Consider the following 22,202-nt stretch of genomic DNA (forward strand, 5'->3'; position numbering starts at 1 on the left):
TAACATAATGCAAGAGTCGTATGGCAATATATTTCCAGCCCAATAACAGGTACCTATCATTGAATTACTGTAGGAAATAGCAATAACAAATTTAAAAAAAAAGAAAGTGAAAAAAATGTTTTATTCATAAATGAGACACCGTTAACATGTATCAATGTGTGTATTGAAACTTAAGATTTTCCTTTGATAAAAATTATTTCAGTTTCGTACTGTCAAAAATAGTGTAGTTTAAAACCGCTTTCTTAACTAGTGCACCGCCTAATAGCACGTAAGAACTAACAATGGCGTAAAGCCCTGTTTTTTTTAGGAAAATGTAATAAGTAGTTATTGCTTTTCGTAATGCATTGTCTTTAGTAAATTTATGTTTGGCCCTATGGTTGACTGGAAGAGAATGCCTTGAGGTATTAAATCCACCGTTTGTACTTATTTTTACTGTGCAATACCTAGTTTAAATACCTAAATATAATAAGTAACAGGGAAACCCACAGGGTTTTTTACTATCAAAATGAATGTTTAATCCAAATAGATAACTAGGATTAATTTTAATTGTCGTCTTCTTCGTAGCAATCGCAATTGTGGATGTTAATGAGTTGTGTGGTCTGACTGGACGAGGAGGACGTGTCGTGCCCCCCTATCCCCTGCGCCACCTGCGAAGCGGCCGACGCGACGCGATGCCTCAGCCTCGCTGCTAGCCTTGCAGCCGCTGGACCCGTCGTCAGATTCCTCTTCTATGCCGCAGACGTGGCAGGCAGAACATCTCGGATGCAATAATTGGATTACTTATGTGTGGGTATAGGATAGGGTATTGGGATGTATTTAGGTGTTCATGGCGCCGCAGCAGTTGCCGCCCTTATTCCTGGTGGCGAGGACTAGGATGGTCAATTGGTCATATAGTCATACCTTCATATCGTTGCCGCTACAGGTATAAATTTCATTTTAAAGGCGATATATTTATTTACTCTACAGTTAACTACGACCTGTACCTAAGTCTCATCTATTATGCATAATTAATTAATAGTAATAGTTAACTGTAGATTAATAAGCATTATAATGAAATAAACAAGTGTGAATAAGAGTTTTTATATATTGCTTCTTGGTTACACCATTTTGATAAAAAAAAATCTACTTATCTAATCACCTGAGGTGTGTATATGTATCTTTAATAGTGATAGCTCTCTTGTATTTGCTCTAATTAACAAATACAGTAAGAAAATATGTATCTATGATTGTACCTTAGTTTAAACATGCCTATGGGTACAGCAAGAAAATTAGGGTTTGATGTCGATTTATTTAATGATGTCCACAGGAGAGACGCATAACTAAGTTGTCAGTGATTCTATATTTTAAAACTTTTATTCAGAATAGGTACTACAATTAAAGTTTTAGTTTTACACACAAAAAAAATACGATACTTAAAAAATACCTAAGAACTAAAAATAATAATATATAAAAAAAAACCTTAACTATTATTAAAACTAAAGTAACCTATAAAAACTACTCGAATAACCCACCCCGCATCGTTCCCGAAGCAAAGGTGCCCATCACGCTCGCTGCGTTTCCGCGTTGAACCGCAATGGACAACTTCTGCGCCAGGAACGACCCGGAGCGGGGGTCGTGACCCCTCTCCTGCAGGCGACGCCCCAGTTCCCCGAGAAAAGATTTTGCCTCCGCGCACCAGCACCCAGGCGTCTCCACGGCAAGGGGAACAAAGTAGCTTGTTAGCCCCGAGTACTTGTCCCTCTTTAGGGACGCCGCCTGCTCAGCGGCAGCTCCCGCCGATCGCACAGTGCGGCGGCGAACGTACTGACGCAGGTGGCATCCCACAAGAGGCACTTACCCCTCTCCCACGGCACCAGGGTTAAACCGTCCGGCCTTTTGCCATCCGACCGGCTAAGGCCCGGCGGCTCGAGCACACACGGGACATTGGCTGACACCAATGCCCTGCGAATAATATCATTTAACGCGTGGTGCCGTGGGAACCTCCCCGCGCACCGACAACAGCTCAAGGCATGGTGCTCGTTGCTCTCCACCATAGACCCGCAGATGCATAGATGTGGTTCACAAACATCGCAGCCCAAACGAAGAGTAACGGCCACCCGCAACGAGTCGTTGTCGAGCAGGGTGCCAAAGTTTGGGGAGGGGAGGGCGTGCAACCAAGCCCCAGATTCCGGCACCGAAGCTGCGTTCAACCTGGCTCTATCAGCACCAGAAGCATTATTTAACAGACGGTCAAACAGACGCTTAATATTTTAAAATACATAAATGTACTGTCAAAGAAAATGCCATTCATTACTTCAGGTTCTGACTTCGTATAATCATATTTATATTGGTCGTTGACAATGTTGTCGTTGTTTTGCATTTCCACGTATTTTTTATAGATACCTATAACGATTCTTTAGATAGAATCTCTAACTCTTAAGTGTTCAGTATAGGTTTTTTTTTATACCACGACGGTGGCAAACAAGCATACGGCCCGCCTGATGGTAAGCAGTCACCGTAGCCTATGGACGCCTGAGATATTACATGCGCGTTGCCGACCCTTTAAAAACCTGTACACTCCTTTTTTGAAGAACTCCGTACTGTAGTCCCTCGGGAAAACCTCCGTTAGGTATGTTTAACTTTACTCTTTTAAGGCTTTAACGAGTTTGCTTTTCTGGAAGATTGTAGAACGAAAATGGAACTTTTGACATACTTAGATTTATTGCGAAGAAACGCCTTATAAGCCAAAAAATCAGTAAAGTTGACATTGGGAAATCTAAAAACACAATCGTCGCCCTTATATAGGCGGTCCACCATGAGTTTGTTGCTTGTTCAATTTAATAGACTTACCAGTGCAATCAGTCATCGTATTAGGGCAGCTTGTGGCGAGCTGTGGAATTTAATTAGATTTAAGTTTAATGTAATTTTAATTTTATGTGGTTAAAATCACATAAAAATGCTAATTTAGCAATAGATAGGTACCTACTTATTGATTCTCCTTTCCTATTCAAAAATCTACTAAGTACTGGTTATAGTTTACCTACTCTAGACTGCACTGCATTACCTGTCATAATACTTACTCATTACACCAATAACTATTATGTAGTGGTCACTTATCTTTTTTAATAGTGTCACACATTTAGCTCCCAATTCAAATTATTTCAGGCAATCAGGGTTTACAATCCGGATCCGAAATGTATGAAATTATCCGAATCTGGATCCAGATACGCGGATCTTCCCGTACATTTCAGATCCGTCGTGCAAACCGTGAGGCAATTAATGCAGGCCTAACGGAATAAATGTTAAGTACAAGATATGTTACACCATGTTCATATATGCTATTGTACATCTTTCCCATCACGGAACAATGGTGTTTAGGACCTTTGAGAGGCGTGTGCGGAGCCGAAGCTAACACGTAGAGCCCTTTTGACACTTTAATGAAATGTAAGGGGTACACCGAGCGGATGCTACCCTTGCCCGTGTCATGGGACGCACGCAGAGGCAGCACCCGCCAGAGTCATGGGTGCAATGTTCCGGCGGACTGATTGATATCAGCCCCCCCTTAAAACTAAAGACAGTGTTACCTCTCGGAAATGTGCTTCCGTTATTACTGGCGTGATTCCAAATATATCCCCCAAACGTAAACTTATAGTTATTTGTTGACACTCGACAGTTGAGGTTGCCAACAACTGCACTATTGTATAGATTTACATAAACAAGTTTGGGAACAAATCAAATTATTTTATTAAATATTTTGATTTGTGTTTTTAAGTAGTCACACTACTATATATAAATTAAAAACTTCGAACCGGCGTCTTTAGCTATCGCGGCTAACGCCAAGGTGCAAGCACGCACTGCTTGCCCTTAGAGCTGGTCAAAGGCGCCTAGTCTTACTAAGTAAGACAGAGACAGATTGACTAAGTCCCACGGTAAGCCTAAGGAGGCTTGTGTTATGGGTACTCAGGCAACGATATATACAATATATAAATACTTAAATACATAGAAAACACCCATGACTCAGGAACAAATATCTGTGCTCATCACACAAATAAAGGCCCTTACCGGGATTCGAACCCAGGACCATCGGCGTCACTACCCACTAGGCCAAACCGGTCGTCGCTACCATTGCCCATAATTGCCCATACCTAGTTACTAAAGAAGCGCTGGTGGTCTAGCGGTAAGAGCGTGCGACTTTTAATCCGGAGGTCGCGGGTTCAAACCCCGGCTCGTACCAATGAGTTTTTCGGAACTTATGTACGAAATATCATTTGATATTTACCAGTCGCTTTTCGGTGAAGGAAAACATCGTGAGGAAACCGGACTGATCCTAACAAGGCCTAGTTCACCCTCTGGGTTGGAAGGTCAGATGGCAGTCGCTTTCGTAAAAACTAGTGCCTACGTCAATTCTTAGGATTAGTTGTCAAGCGGACCCCAGGCTCCCAGGAGCCGTGGCAAAAATGCCGGGATAACGCGAGGAAGAAGACCTACTTACTAAAGAACCTTAGATTCGTTTGGAACCAAATTCTAAGAATTGTTCCAAGCAGGAATCCATTCGATTATTATTAAGAAAGAGACTTGCATCTCTCCTCACAAGCCGGAATGTAAACCAAGATGTGTAGGGATTAGCCCGATTCATAACGATCGTAAAATGATAACAAAATATCAAATATATAATTCGTAGGTATTTCATATGAGTTCAAACTCATTGGTATGAGCCGGGGTTTGAAACCACGACCTTTAGTTTGAAAGTCGACCCAGCTCACAGCTGGACTATTTACCGCCACTACCGGCGTTCCATATATTCGTACGTATAGGTTTCAGTGCCACGGTTACGTAGTACCTGCGTAGTACCCACTAATCCAGCTGCCCCAGCTAGGTAAATACAATAAATGTATTAAGTCTGAAAGTTAAATTGCACAGAGTAAACACAATTTGAACTTCGTAACATCCCAGGCACAAAGTGGTGACGAAACACGACCAGCACATAACGTTATGCAAGTCCTGACTATCTGTCATCTCATCTACTTAATTGCTCAATGGGCGGCAACAGTGATAAGCGCACGTGTTGATAAAGGCCGTTGGCCGCGACGCCGTTGCGCGCTAGTCGCCAGTACTTTGACTCCAATCATGACATCGGGAAATTATTCTAAAGGATAGAAGCGTACATCATTACAAGAATCATCATACATCCATGAAAGTGACTAAGCTGAATTATTAAATTTGACCGAGGTATTTAGCTGCAGTTTAGATATTGATTATATTGATCAATAAAATGGTTAATACTCACTCATTGAAACTATTCAGGTAACATGTGAGACAAGACCAGCGTTTTCAAATCTGCTAACGAACTACCATTAACGGATATATTTATCTCGAGTGTAAAATGTTGGATAGATAATTAATTACTCGGCCTTACTCAGTCGAACTATTTATACACTGCTAGATTGCTAAAATAAAATATACAGGGTGGCTAAAAAATAAGTGCATTCCCGTTTCCAGGGAGGTTTTGGGATTATACTGAGAAACTTTTACTATATATATCAAGAGGAAGGCTTATAGGTTTATATACTTTATATATATGTGTGGCTCTGTAATAGGAGCAAAAAATTAAACTGTAGGCTGTACTCCTCATACCGACCAACATTTGTTCAGCGACTTTTAAAAATAACTTGTGTTTTGATTTTTAATACACTTTAAAGTTTTTTCCAAGACACAATGTATTGCGAATTTTGTTATGTTTAAGGTGTGACAGGCAACGTCAATCACAATGATAATGGCGTACATTGAAGATAATATTTATTTTGTATGAAAAATACGAAGTCTAAACTCTTTATTATTTTTAAAAGTCGCTGAACAAATGTTGGTCATAGCCTACAGTTTAATTTTTGCTCCTATTACAGGCCACACATTACATTACATAATACTTACGCATTGCGTCCGTGCGAAACCGGGGCGGGTCGCTAGTATATTTATATATTCCATACAGCAGTTTATTCAATTGTTTAACATAGTGCACTTGTATAAATTTTGGAAACCGTATACTGAGAATATTTATAAGTAGGGTGAGTTGTTCATAAGTTAACCACCCTTTTTTCGATCAATCAATCAATATCAAGCAATATCATTTATTTGCAAGAATACTTTAGTTACAGGATGTTCTTGTAGAATATTGAACATTATTCTATCGTGATTAAACACCAATTTTATAGTACCTAACTTAACAATATAATTATCAGTCTAGCACATGTGTTAGACTAAAAATAATTATACTATTGAATTTAATTTTAATGCATGCAATAAGAATAACGATAAATAGATTTCACTTGGACTAGTATCATATCAATACATTACATCACATTGGTTGATTATCATTACGTTACATAATTTATATTGGATTAGATTGTTATAAGTATGTTATATTAATTATTTGCATTATTGTGCTCAATATACTCCTTGACACTATAGAAACAATGTTCTAATATAGTTGGTCAAGCAAATATTGTCAGTAAATAGAAACAAAAAAAACTACACTCATCCCCTTCTTCTGGGCGCCAGCACCAGTGCAAGACGAAGACAGTATGACTCTCCGTCTACGCCCGAAATGAGACAGTCCCTTGACAAACTATAGAAAGCTTGTCATTTTCTTCCTTAATTCAGTTGTTTTTAGACATCTTATATTGACAGGCATACTGTTGTATAGTAGGATATCGTTATTTTTTTATAGAGCCGTGTTGCATCTTGACTGATATATTAGATTTTGATATTGAGATCCCTGAGTCCCTGAGAAGAACTCAGATCTCATTTTAAATATGTCTGGGCGGTTCTTTACAAATAGAACCGCTTTTAAAATATACATGCAAGGTAATGGTAGTATGTTTAATTCCTTAAAGAGTGGTTGGCAACTGTCGGGTACCCAAGCTCTCATTATTGCGCGGATGCACTTCTTTTGTAACAGGAGAGCTCTTTCGGCATCTACGAATGTAGTTACCCCAAAGTAGCAATCCATAATTAAGCACGGAGCGGTCATATCTCGCATATTATTTATAGGACAGTATTAACTAGGGGGGTGTTCTAGAGTTAACCAAGTTGCACACATTTAATCACAAATTTAAATGTTTTTAATTATTTAAAAATAATATGCCCCACAAATTTAAGAACGCAGTTTCCATTAATTACTAAGATATAATACTAACAAAAATAAAAGAAAATATTTTTACTCATATTTTATCCTCAAAAATCAGCATTTTGTAACATTGTGATTAACCGTAAAAATTACAGGTTTCTATCATATGATAAGTCGAATAACTATGTAATTATCATGGTAATATCATCTGATTATTTGTTGTAACTAGTTTCCATATTTATATGTATAAGTTTTGCTATGATTGAAACTTATTTTTTTTTAAATACATTTATATTACCTTTTTATATGACTAGCCATGGCTAAATGTTCGACATCAGATTTTGGTTTAATGATCGACACAACGATGGATGATGAATTTTAAACTATCAGTATAAGATACATAATACCTAGGTCAAAAGAGGCATGAAGAACACATCTAAGCAGTTAAAATATTAAGATTCTTCTAAAACTTAACAAAAAGGCATGAAGCGAAAAAAATTTTACCTTTATTTCCCAAAAAGTTTTTACGAAATATTGAAATTCTTGCCTTACTCGTCCGTAGATGGAGCGAGCGAGCTGTTACCTGGGGAGTGGGTCAGGCAAGTGCTTATGTATCTAATACCCTTGGTTTCACCTAGCGGCAACGTCGCGTTCGCCAGATATTCGCTTGGCTATTTGTGTACAACTGGCTAACTGATGAACACCCGACCCTACTGTACTTTGTAGCGGAGCGCTTAGGGCTTCCGAATACCGGACGTCTCGGAATACCGGTATTAATATCAAAACTCTCTTCATCAACCCCGGGATCCCGGTATTGAATTTGAATTTGGAGTTTTATTAAAAATTGGGAATTGAGAAGGCTAAATGTTACACAACATAAGTCCTAATAGTTTTAAAGGACAATGGAGCGTAGTCTACGTCATCTAGCGGAAAGTGGCAAACTAACTGGCATATAATTACGTAAGGAACTGCAAAAACAGAATATTGGATCTCATATTGTCTACTAGACTTGTCTCAGTGGAAGAATGTGATGATCCACTAAGTAATGTTGACGGTTTTCATCCACCTCTAGAAATAATAATAAATTTTAATCAAGAAAGTACCTTGTCACTATGTTCACACGCGAGGCCAAACTTTTATAAAGCAAATTATGAACAAATAATTAAATACCTTAACGAATTTGACTGGCCCGTGATAATGGAATCCTGTTGTGATGTTAACGAGATGGTGCAAAATCTTTACGAAACGCTGCAGCTAGCTATCAAAAAGTATGTTCCTTTAACTAAGCCAAAAGGAAACAAATACCCACCGTGGTTTACAAAAAGTCTTATAAGAACAATTAAGGAAAAGTATAGGTATAAAATTCGTCAACGGTATAAAAATATCGTAATACCTTAGGTTTGGTTAGCCTCAATTTATTAAATAAACGATGTAACGACGGAATTATTAGTTGTTATAATGATTATTGCAAGAATCTTGAAAATAAAATAGCCCAGTCCCAAATATTTTTGGTCATATATAAAGCAGAAAAGAAAAAACCGGCCAAGTGCGAGTCGGACTCGCGTTCCAAGGGTTCCGTACATTACACAATTTAAACAACCTTTTACCCCCCAAAAGTGGCCCCCGTGTTTAAAATTAATATGTTTACGTTACATGTCTATCTTTGGGTCACAAATTTACATAATAATATGTGTATCAAGTTTCAACTTAATTGGTCCAGTAGTTTCGGAGAAAATAGGCTGTGACAGACGGACAGACGGACAGACAGACAGACAGACGCACGAGTGATCCTATAAGGGTTCCGTTTTTTCCTTTTGAGGTACGGAACCCTAATAAAAAGTGCAATACCATCTAAAATGTTCCAAGGCAGTGATCACGCTATGGATAGTGCCAGTATCAGTGAATAATTTGCTAAAAATTTCTCATCTATTTGCAAAACACCTGATGACAATATGGCAAATGCAAACACCGTTCAAAGGGATTCAACTTTGACAAACTCATTAGGTCTTTTTTTAATCATGGAAGATGCGATCCTCGCTAAAATCAAAATGTTAAACTTGTCTAAAGGCCCAGGGCCTAATAAACTTCCCCCAGTTTTTATAAAAAATTGCGCAAAATCCCTTTTGTTACCACTTAAAATCATCTTCAATAAATCTCTTGAAACAGGAATTTTCCCAACCACTTGGAAGGAAACCAAAATTGTACCCGTTTATAAAGATGGTCCAAAAACTGATATTAAAAATTATAGACCCATAGCCATCTTATTCATTATCCCAAAGCTATTTGAATCATTGGTCTACCCAAACCTATATGCTCATTTTAAACAACAGTTAACCGACAAGCAACATGGTTTTATTCAGTCGAGATCGACCAACTCGAACATGGTAGCTTTTGTTGAGAAGCTTGCTGAACACATATAACCGTGTACCGGTAGACGCAGTATACACTGCAAAACATTGATTTAATCACACACATTTTCTGTATTTTAGAGATAATATCTGAATATATTTTCTGTAAAGATGTACTTATGAACCAAAAGCTGAATAACGTGTGAATAACTGTTTCATTGTATACAAAGCTGGATAACTTTGGTTTAAAAGCGGTATAGAAGCGTTTGACAGCCTCTATACAAGTGTTATTCAGATGATTCACCACTATGAACACACTTATACAGCTATTTTATTGCTGTTAAAGAAATCGTCTCGAATGTTAGGTTTTTTGATAAGAAACTCAAAACATTTCAAGCACGTTCGTACTAGGTAAATACTTTATTTTGCCTTGGTGAGAAGCATTCTGGAGTACTGCTCACAGATATGGTCACCCATCTACGAAGTCCATAAGAGCCGAATAGAAAAAATACAAAGACGCTTTTTGACTCACTTAGGGTTTGTATCGCGTAATGGACATAAACTATGGTCGTATCAACAGCGTCTAAAATTCTTCCATGTTTCAACCCTAAATAGTAGGAAAAAATGCTTGATCTAACGTTTTTTTACAAACTAATAAACCATAGAGTGGATTGTCCAGAACTGCTTGCAAAGGTTAACTTTGCCCTTCCCTCGAGACTGCCGCGCCCTGGAGTTTACAGGCTGTTCAAAGATAGGCTAAGAAAATCAAACTTGGGGCGAAACTCGCCGCTATCTAGGTTTTATCAAACTTACAATCTTCTCCCGAACTCCTTGGAGGCTGATATACTTGGTAACAGCCTCATAGACTTTGAAAGAAAAGTGCTGAAGTATTTCAGCTCCCAGGACTCCGAGGGACGGTAATGTGCATGTTAGGTTAGGCTGAAACATTAACACTTATATTGTATTTTCATGTCCCTGCATGTTTTCCTCATAATATTGTCTCTCTTCTTAAAATATGTTAATGTTCATTAAGTAATCATCACTTTTCTATTGCAAAGTGCAAATTGCTCTTTTTCTCTTAATATTTTAATAATTGTTAAATAATTGTAAATCGCATCCTTTACGCGGACGATGTTGCACTCATCTCAGAGGACATAGACGACCTCCAACACACATTAGATGCACTTGAAAAAAATGGGCTCAAGATTAGCAAAAAGAAAACTGAGCATATGTCGTGTGTGTTTGATGGCATTTCCGACGCCAACAACTTTGAGATCTACATCGGTGCAACAAGAATTCCTACTGTGTGCCAGTTCAAATACTTGGGATCTATTATCAGTAACGATGGCAAGATCGATAAGGATGTCACACATAGGACCACAGTAGGTTGGCAAAAATGGAGAGAACTGACTGGCGTAATATGCGATTAGAAAATGCCAATAAAAGTTAAAGGGAAAATCTATAAAAGTGCAATAAGACCCGCTCTTTTGTACGGCTCGGAATGTTGGGCAACATGCAAACAACACATAAACAAAATGCATGTCACAGAAATGCGCATGTTGCGTTGGTCGGGCGGGAGGAGTCACACTGTTGGATAAAATCCGCAACGACTATATACGAGGAAGTTTTAAAGTCGCACCTATATCCGAGAAAATCGTCTCCGGTGGTACGGGCATATCCTACGTCGCCCAGAAGATCATATGGTCAAGTTAGCCTTAAATTTGCCGACACAAAGGAGAGGAAGTGGAAGACCACCTGCCACCTGAAATAGCCAAAAACCGTGTATTATGGAAGAAAAGGACAAGAAAGGCCGACCCCGGGTAAATGGGAAAAAGGTCAAGGAGGAAGAAGAAGAAGGAGTTAAATAATTGTAAAATTTTATTTATTAATATCTTAAGTCTAAATGTCCTACTGTACCTACTCGTATATTGTATGTCCTAAGATACTGGTATAAGCTGTGGTTACCTATAATTGGACAAACATCTAACCTCAATGTTATGTAAGCTACAGATTGTTTTTTCATGATGTATATTGTCTGTTGGTAATCCCAAATAAATAAATAAAAAAGGGTACTAAATATTTTAGGGATTTTTTACTCTTTTCATGGGTACTCATCAAGAGTAATGAAAAACTATGGTGACATACAAATGCCTATTTCTAATGAATAATATAATATGAATATAACATTATATAATTTTTTGTAAAGTAAGTATATGAATAATAAATATAATAAAATTATAATATGATATTTATTTTAAGAGGCCGGTGTCGATTTTAGTCGCAAAAATGTAAAATTGATAGATTTAGTCGGTGAAATTGTACACCTTTTGTTACCTAATTTAAATAACAACTACTGGTTTCTATTAGCACGTCTTCTTATCTTACCTTTTATCAGATCAATTTTGTGAAAACAGACTCACTTAATTAGTAATGTTTGCTTTTCTGATGGACGTTTAGGTAAACGCGCGTAAAGTACTGATTTTGTCGCTCTTATTTGTAAATTTTGTAAAGTTTGGACGGCTAAACATGGTAATTTTGTATTACACATATCCTGTACTTGACGTTTATCAGACTACATTTTTATTATTATGACTTTGAAGTAGTGTAAATGAAAGTTAGACGAAATCAATTTTCTCCAGAAATTACTTCAAAACAAGTGTCAATTTCTCTGAAAATCGACTTAATTTCAACGTAGTTTTGATACTTAAACAATCTACAACATTTGCTGAAACTATTCTTATACATCAATTTGTATAATTTACCACCATAAATTTTTGATGAATTTTTAAAAACTGCCCCTTCTTTTCATATATTACCGGTGACGCACGCTCGCGACCTCATTATTAAAAGGCAAGATGAGAAGACGTGCTAATAGAAACCAATACTTGTTATTTAGATATTACGTAACAAAACGTGTATAATTTCAACGACTAAATCTATCAATTTTAAATTTTTGCTTCAAAATCGACTACGGCCTCTTAAGCTGAAGTTTAATCATTTCAGTGATATGTATCGTAAACGTCAAAGAAGTTTTACTATACTTCAATCGCGCGTAAAGATTACACGCACACACTTTTTTTATTGAATTTTGTTTTATTGTATTTTGTTTAATTTAATATCACTTTTTTTCAATTTCAATAGGGAATATTACGCGAAACTCTGCGCAGGAGACGCCATTACCACAAACTGAGGGTCTATCGCAAAACAAGAAAATCGAAATGACGTTATCTTAACATCTCTGTCACTCTTGCATATTCGAGTGATAAAGAGGCAGATAGCGAAATTTCGGATTCGCGTTTCACGGTAGGTTCTCTGTAAACAAACCACCTTGTATCTTGTATGCATCAATGTCAAAAAACTGTTAAAGGCCCAGTATGTATAAGTTACTCTATGTTTTACTAAACGGGCTAGTGGTGCACTCATGGTGGCAGAACATTGCAGTAATACCCCCTATTAATTAATTTATTCTTAATTATTATTAAGTTTATTGACATTCGTTTTATAGTGTATAATACTTACCATATATTTAGGCTTTCTTTGATCTCTCAATAATCAGTTGGTCTCTGAATAAAATGAAATTGAAAAAATTGTAACAGATAAGTACTTACTTCAAACAAATGAATTCTTCAATTCACTGTGTGACGAATTTCCTTATTTTGTACAAAGACCTTGAGTAGGTACCTATATGTACTTACCTGAAGATGATCGTACGAATAAGTAGGTATCTACATATATACTTACCTACTTACGTCAGATCATAGTGTGGCGGGGGCACCAACAAAACTAGCTACTCTGCAAGTTATTATATCTTAGCAACAAGCGCAGTATATTTAGACGAATAAACACCATAATAATAACCATGATAGGTATACATATGGGTAGATGACTACTAAGCTACTACTACTTTACTTAGGCATCCTGAGACAGTGTAAAAATTTAAGTAAAGGTGTCCAAAAATCATTACGATTTTTTTCGTTACATGTAGATTTTTGCAATAATATCGCACTTGGCACTTGGTTTTAGTATGATTCGCAGATACTTATAGTATGTACCTACTACCTACCAGATACCTGATGTGGAGATTATGCACCGTCATCATAAGCAATAAGTGCTTCGTCGCCTGTTAGCACGGCACCGGGGCGCAATGTCCGCCGGCCATTCCCGTTTCCCAATTTGGTGTGGTGCGGTGTACGGTGTACGGGCGGGGCGACTATTTATACCACGTGGTAAGGCGAAGTCGACGCATGCGCCGCCTCCCTGCGCCTTCTCTATCCCGCTCAACTATATAAATATAGAACACGGGAATCCATCGCGATGGCGAATCGTGTTTACCTACCACTACCACGAGCCCAAAGTATTATTGATGAGCACAATGCATGAATCAATTGATCAAAACGCGGACTATCCCCGTCTTGGCAGATACTTTTAACGTAATTAAGGAAAATCTTTTCAATGTGAGCAAGCTACGTCTTAGTATTTTACGTTAATTATTTAGTTGATAAGAAAATTAAACTACGAGTACATACGTCTCCACGTCCGCGGCATCTCTAGCTACCACCAAAGACGATATCTACCACTATGAAGTGGCATTGACCGAAACACGCGAAACCACGGGCACACCTATAGTTTCTGTACCCATATAGGGTATGTTAGTTTAGTAAATGGGGTGATTACTTGTACGTCTGTCTGTCTTATCTTGAATTATCATTTGTTATATTAGGAACGCATTTGAAACCTACATAATATATCAATATAGGGTAAAGTCACCAAAAGATGAACACTTAAGCGACTACCTCAACTTTAGATTTTTTTTCTATATGTTAGAACACGTTTCCAGTAATTTTAATTTTTTATTACGATACAACAATATACCTAATCAGGTTGAGATTAAACAACTCCGAACATTCTTATCATTATTCAGTATTTTAATAAAAATAAATAAGTGCCACAACATACCTATTTGGGCAGTAAATGAACGACGTGCCCTAATTATGAACAATTTGTTCATATATTGAACCAACGTAAATTATATCCTCCAGTATATTAATGTAACAAATAAATAAATTATCTATATACATATAATAAAGCGGAAGAGGGTCGAAAGTCTGTACATGGAAGATATTCGAAAAAAATTGGCTGGGGATACTTAGAATCGATAACAGAACACGTTCCAACAGTTTTTTTAGAATTTTTGTCTGTTTGTCTGTTTATTTGACCGCGCATCAAATGAAAACGGCTGAACGGATTTTAATGCAAACTTTATTAATCTGTCGAAAAAAATCACGGCCAGATTATAGGCTATAAAAAAATTGAGAAATTTTACCCCTCAGGGGGTTAAAAAAGGGATGAAAGTTTGTATGGGGTTCAAGATTTATTTTAAGCTAGCAATTTGAAACTTCGTAAAAAGATATATTATTGAAATACAAGAAAACTAATTTCTGCGTTTTTGAAAATTCATCCCCTAAGGAGGTGAAAAAGAGGTTGAAAGTTTGTATGGAGATCATTTTTTTTTCGAGTGCGTTACTTGAAACTTTGTATATATGGGCATATTATTATAATACAGGAAAAGTGATTTCGGCGTTATCAATAATTCGTCCCCTAACGGGGTTAAAAGGGGGTTGAAAGTTTGAATCCATTACAAATGCTTTGAAACTTCTTAGAAAGGTATAATAGACGATTACAAAAAAGTAATTTCGTTTTTGGAAATTTAACGCCTCAGGGGGTTGAAAAGGGGATGAGAGTTTGTCTTGGGGTGCAAATTTTATTTTAAGCTTGGAAGTTGAAACTTTGCAAAAAGGTATTATATTAAAAAGCAAGAAAATTACTTTCAACGTTTTTAAAATTCATCCCCCAAGGTGGTGAAAAAGGGGTTAAAAACTTTATCTTGATAACTATATCATTTAAGCTACTAGGCCAAGTTAGGTATCGTTTTAGTATAAATCGGGTATGCCGAATTCATTTATGATATCAAAAATAATACTTTTTTTAAATTCCTCTTCACGCTTAAACCGCTGAACCAATTTAGTTTAAATTTGGTATAGAGATAGTTTGAGTTCTAGGAAAGAGCATAGGAAAGTTTTAATCTCAAACATCATCCCTTAAGGGTGTGAAAAGGGAGGTGGAAATTCGTATGGGATTCAATACCCGCTGAATCGATTCAGATAAAATTTGGTATAGTCCTATAGAACAACATATTTTTTATCCAAAAAAAAATCCTTAAAACTGAAAAGGAAGGTGTAATATTGTAGGGGGAATCAATAACCGCCTGAACAGATTTACATGAAATCTACGTATCCGTCTTTTGATTTAGTTGAAAATGATACTAAACGACTTAGAACCTAATTTAAAACATCCCAAAGTCTGGGTAGCTCCACTTCTTAAATAAGTCTTAGGAACACCAAGATTAATTATGCCAAAAGAAAATCTTTTATTCAGAGAACGCCGTATTTGACATTTTTATCGCTTGAGCACACTCGACTAATTGAGTTAGGTTGCACCTGAATCTTATAGCGCTACTTAGGAAGGAGGTGCAAACTTTTTCTTCAAATATGTGCTACGACTATCGAGTACCCTGCGAAACTAACAGATGGCGCTGAAATTAGTACATTGTGACTATTCGTGTCACAACTTACTGTGTACTGGTGTACGCCACCGAGGATGGATTTTTCCAAATTAACTCTAAGTTTAGAAGAGGGGGTACGAATATCAACAAATGAATTTTTTTAATTGAACAATAAATTAATTGCCACACATTGCACAGTGCCATCTTTTGGGGAACAGAGTAAACATTAAGTAATCAAGTATTCATAGTTACATAGAGGTAAAATCAACACGCATATCAACACGCGTTTAATTGCATAGGTAATTATTTAAAATTATTAATTTTCTCCATCATGAATTATACCTAATCGTAATTGTTATTGTATCGCATCCATATTCATACGTATCGCATCCTTTAAGCACTTAATACGAAAGTGAGGACCCGCGCGAAATCACCTTTTCGTACAACTGTTAGTCCTCATTTTCCTCTCTTGATATTAACATTATTCAAAATATTTTGACACAATTAGTTGTGTATCAACCACAGCTATGTCCCGTGTAAGTTTGTGTTTTTGGAATCTTTAATTACTTATTATAAAAGTTAGAAGCAATAAAAATTTGCATGTAATCTGTTTTTCGCTCCTAATTTTTACAATAATCAAAAAATTCAAACGTAGAAAACGTAGCGTAGCTATGGTAAATATACATCAAATTATGTACCTAAAAATATTTTCATAATGATAGAGGAAAATGGAGACTGCTTTTGTATGGAGAAGCGGCCGTGTCCTTTCCTTTTAATAATGGCCACGAAGGAGGGTACTTAAAAAAAAAAAAATTTTTCTATCTCGTTTGCGGAGTAATTGTAAAACGATTTGGGACTTATACGCGTTACTATGCATTCCTGAAGAAAATCGAATCTCGCGAAAGTCTCGCAACGCATTGAGGCTACAAGGGGCACTGTCTCAGGAGTCTGAGAAAGACCACGGTGAAGAGACTCAGTGGCGCTCTAGCCAGGTAGGTCGCTTCGCTTTCGGCTGAAACGGTAAGCCATGCCGCAGACCGAATTCCACACAGGCGAAGCCGCGGGCACAGCTAGTAAATCAATAAAACAGTTGGTTCAACTTTTGGTCATGATTTCGGTAAATGAACTAACTGAATTTTTGAGTGTTCATGTTTTAGGGATAAAAGTTAAAAGTTGAACTAGTAATTTTCTTCGTTCAAGTTTTGGGCATAAGTACCTATAGACGTAGATGAACCAACTAAATCAAACATTAAAATAACCGTGTTTGATATAAAAAGTTACGTTCATTTTTTGGTTAATAAATCAACAATCAGTGGATGATTCATTTGAGACATAAAAATGTTATGTACCTTTTTGCGTAGAATTAATAACGGCATTTGAAAAAAAGTTCTCGCCTAAAAGTTGATCACCTTTCATCTATTGGTTTATAGTTTTATACGCACTATATTGAAACCATAACTTGAACAGCAAAATTTCTCATATTTTAATAAATAAAAGAAAATAGTAAATAACGAAAACTGTAGAAGAAATAGTCTAGAATATATACGAAGCAAAATCATATCAATATATTATTATTCCATTTTATACGAAACTAAAGGTTTATGTTTTGTAGCGGCCATCTTAATAAGATTTCTATACAAACGATGTTTTTGGCGCGAAGCATGTACGCGGCGACCGCTCACGACGTACAGCCAAGGGCATAAATATAATCAAAGAGGATATAATAAGATAGAGCGGTACTGTCATAGTAGATTTTGTAACCACAGTAAATTCACTGCCATATATCGACACACTTTAAAACTAAAAATGAAGATTTATAAAAAAATACGATAAAATGTATTTAAATATGGATAAATGATTTTTTTTTATTTGCATTAATTATTTTTATGATTTTGACCCATGTTCTTTCACTGATATGCGTTAAAATTGTTAAATAACAAACGAAACCGTCAACGCCATCTATACGACAGTATGCCAAAGCTAGTAGCGCCCTCTGATCGAGAATCAAATTTTCTTGATTTTCGAGGCACGTGTTTTTCCTTAGTGTATCCATCTATCTTTGATATAATTATACCGGGTGTTTCCTGTAACAGGAGCATTAAATTAAGCTGTAGGCTGTACTCCTCAAACTGACCAACATTATTTGTTCATGTTCAGCAACTTTTAAAAATAACGTGTTTTGATTTTCTTTACACTTTAAAGTTTATTCTAAGACACAATGTATTGCAAAATTTGTTATGTTTAAAGGGTGACAAGCAACGTCAAACACACAGATGGCAACGTACATTGAAAATAATATTTAATTGGCATGAAAAAGGTTAAATCTAAAAATTTCATAATTTTAAAAAGTTGCTGAACATAAATGTTGGTCAGTTTGAGGAGTACGGCGTACAGCCAGTTTAATTTATTGCTCCTGTTACAGGAAACACCGTGTATACATTCCCAAAGTTTCAAAAATATGTGTATGCTCTTACACCTGAGACAATAAAGTCGTGTTCACATATTTTTGAGCCATTTGTCTGAATCGATATTTTTGCCTTCGACTGTACCTATATACCTACTTGTTGCTTGGCCTTATTGCCAAAAAAGGTTAATAGACTATATCAAGCCATTGCCGTCAGTAGAAAATAACAGTAAATTTGATAAATGTAGGCGCGAAAGGTTTTCGTCCCATAGACAATTTTAATTTCGCGCCTTTTTCTACTACAAAGTTGTTTGACAGACTATATGTATAATATATGTAGTGCCCAAAAAGTGTGACCACATGAGAAGTCAAACTATTGAGATGCATCTCGTTCTAATTAGTGAGCATAAATCATTTGTATGTGGAATATTAGGATAACATGGAGTATATTAGTAGGGTGTATCATTTTCTAAATAAATTGAAATTTTAAGTAGTCACGTTTTTTCATTTGTAGTCTGCCTCTTTCGCACTCACTAATAGTATTTTTATAAAGATGGGGTTCCTTTTGCTCACCAGTCATTTTGTAAGTGTAAGCGTCATCGTCATTGTAGATCTGTCATTGCAAACGCAATTTATCCACTAGTGGGGAAATTAATTTGACCTTGATTGGAGCGTGTTTAAGTAGCTTGACAGATAACAAAACGTAAGACGCTCATAATAATGGTTCGTTCGATATTAATTATCATTAAATAAATGGTTTGAGAATTTAATAAAAAATACCAAATTTAGCATTGTTTAATGATTTTGTCATAAACCTTAAATTCTATAAGAAACATTTGGTTTTTTTTTTAAATGATGAATGTAATTCTGAACGCACAAGTTGAGTCGATGCAATTTCAAAACGCATCGTCAGAAATGTCAACATTGTCAACAAAATTTTTCTCACCGACTCCGACACGTAAAAATACACGACTTTCAGAGTTTTCTGTTATAATATCGTATAATCGTAAAAAAATCAGTGATTCCAGTGATGAAGATGATCTAACGCCTGTGGACGTTGCACTTTCCTCGCTATAGTGAGGGGAAAAGTTTTGTGTTACACACGGGTGCAAATGTATTTTACTTCTCGTGTGTTAAAACACTCGCTACGCTCAGGATTCTATTTTAGAACTATTCGCTTCGCTCGTGGTTCAACTATAGAATCCTTTCGCTTGCTCGTGTTTCAATTCCACACTCGCGGGTAAAATACAACTTTGCACCTTGCACTTTATATATAATATATATATATATATATATAATAGTTTGACACACCGTTCCCGTAACAAAATATTAAGCAATACTAATGTGAGTCTGTAATGTTTAAGGACTGGATTAAAATTTTCGCAATTATAGAATAATTTCAAATTAAACATGCCGAAATAAAGATATACCTATTTAGACAAACTTACTTTTACCATAGAGTAACTTATACTAGAGCGGTACTGTCATAGTAAATTTTGTAACCCCAGTAAATTCACTGCCATCTGTCGACACACTTTAAAACTAAAAATAAATATTTATAAAAATACGATAAAATGTATTTAAATATGGATAAATGATTTTTTTATTTGCATTAATTATTTTTATATGATTTTGACCCATGTTCTTTCACTGGTATGCGTTAAAATTATAAATAACAAACGAAACAGTCAACGCCCTCTATACGAGTGTAGGCCAAAACTAGTGGCGCCATCTGATCGAGAATCAAATTTTCGTGATTTTCGAGGCACGTTTTTTCCTTAGACTGTATCCATCTATTACGGAGTTATATCTATCTTTGCTTTTACATTATCTACGTAAATAATAAGAATTCTGTAAGACCGATTCACAACGTGTCAACGTGCCGACATGGTCACCCTAATGAGTTTGACAATATTGTCTTGTATTTTTATCGTAAAATGTAATAATTATGGCTTACTTGTTAAACGATATTCCACAATTAGCAAAGCTTTCACTCCCTCAACCTTTAACACAACATTTCTTCACCATTTTTAAGAAATTTTGCATTCACGTGTTTTGAAAACATGTCATCAAGTTGGGGATAGGATAGGACCAGCAAAGAGGATATAATAGGATAGAGCGGTACTGTCATAGTAAATTTTATAACCACAGTAAATTCACTGCCATCTTTATTATAAAAATACGATAAAATGTATTTAAATATTTATGGATAAAGGATTTTTTTGATTTCCATTAACCCTTTACCTACGGGGACTTTGAACACCCAGTCACCGCTCAATACGCGCATGTATTGGCGAGAGTCAGCGGTTTGACATAATTTCACTTACTTGTAACTTTTGAAGTACTACAGCTACGTGCTTGAAATTTCACACACACATTAAGTATAATATGTTTAGTTAATAACTTATCACTTAGTGTATTTATATTCACTAATATTTCTTATTTCACGCTTAATATTAATCACTAAGAAATTGAAGAATGTTAAGTTACTATTAGCGAATTTCTCAAAATTAAGTTTTAAAATATTAGTTTATTATATATCTAACACAACTAACTACTTGAATGATGATAATTATTGAAATATTGCAAAAAATAAATCACTTAAAATGTGGCATGAAAACAAATCTCTGCTACTGACAAAAAATAGTGATGTGCGCATATCGATACAACTGTCGATATTTCTGTAAGTACGGGATAGAAGCTCAAGAAGTTATGTTTTTAGTAAAAAAAAATTATATTCCAGTTTTGTAACTATTTGGACCAAGAAAAGTCAAAACTAAACATAACATTCAAAACACCCACACGTCTCACTCCTACAACAAGTCGATGAAATATAAAACAACACTAGGACCGCCATATTGAGTTCAATTATTTGCGCTTCTGCAGTACGGGTGTCAACCCCAGTTGACAGCAAAAAACCGGTAATTATAAAAATATGTTTATGTCAATGCCATCTACCGAAACATTATGATATTTTTTTCCTTGCACCTATATTAATCCCAATGCATAATATGACCGCTATTACCAAGACACAAGGTCTCGTTTTGATTTAAAAAAATATTAAACATGAACATAGCTTCGATCAACTATAGTTGACACCCGTACTGCAGCGGTGTTGCCTTACTGGCAACTCTGGTTGACACCCGTAGGTAAAGGGTTAATTATTTTTATATGATTTTGACCCATGTCCTTTCACTGATATGCATTAAAATTGTTAAAAAACAAACGAAACCGTCAACGCCATCTGTCCGAGAGTAGGCCAAAGGTAGTGGCGCCATCTGATCGAGAATCAAATTTTTTTGATTTTCTGGCACGTTTTGTCTTTAGACTGTATCCATCTATTACGGAGTTATATCTATCTTACTATTTTTTTTAGGGTTCCGTACCTCAAAAGGAAAAAACGGAACCCTTATAGGATCACTCGTGCGTCTGTCTGTCCGTCTGTCACAGCCTATTTTCTCCGAAACTACTGGACCAATTAAGTTGAAATTTGGTACATATATGTAAGTTAGACTTATATTGACCGGGCAATTCCCGGTCAATATAAGTCTAGTGAAACTAACCGTGAATCATTCAAAACTCTATATGTAAGTTTGTGACCCAAAGACGGACATGTAACGTAAACAAATTAATTTTAAACATGGGGGCCACTTTTGGGGGGTAAATGAGAAAATTAAAAAATTAAAATTACCCAACTATACCAAATGAAAGAGCTGTGAGAAACTCAAATATATATTTTTTTATAATTTTAGGATAAACAATTTAGAAGTTATTTAAGAAAATAGG

The 22,202-nt window shown here is 36.0% G+C and overlaps 1 protein-coding gene across 2 annotated transcripts in view; it reads left to right on the forward strand.

Moving 5' to 3' along the window:
• LOC134754826 (serine/threonine-protein phosphatase 2A regulatory subunit B'' subunit beta-like) overlaps positions 1–22,202 on the forward strand; it is a 146,738-nt gene that overhangs the window by 79,137 nt on the left and 45,399 nt on the right. The gene's annotated exons all lie outside the window — the stretch shown is intronic.

Source organism: Cydia strobilella, chromosome Z (genome assembly GCF_947568885.1).
Source record: "Cydia strobilella chromosome Z, ilCydStro3.1, whole genome shotgun sequence".
NCBI classification, from domain to species: domain Eukaryota; kingdom Metazoa; phylum Arthropoda; class Insecta; order Lepidoptera; family Tortricidae; genus Cydia; species Cydia strobilella.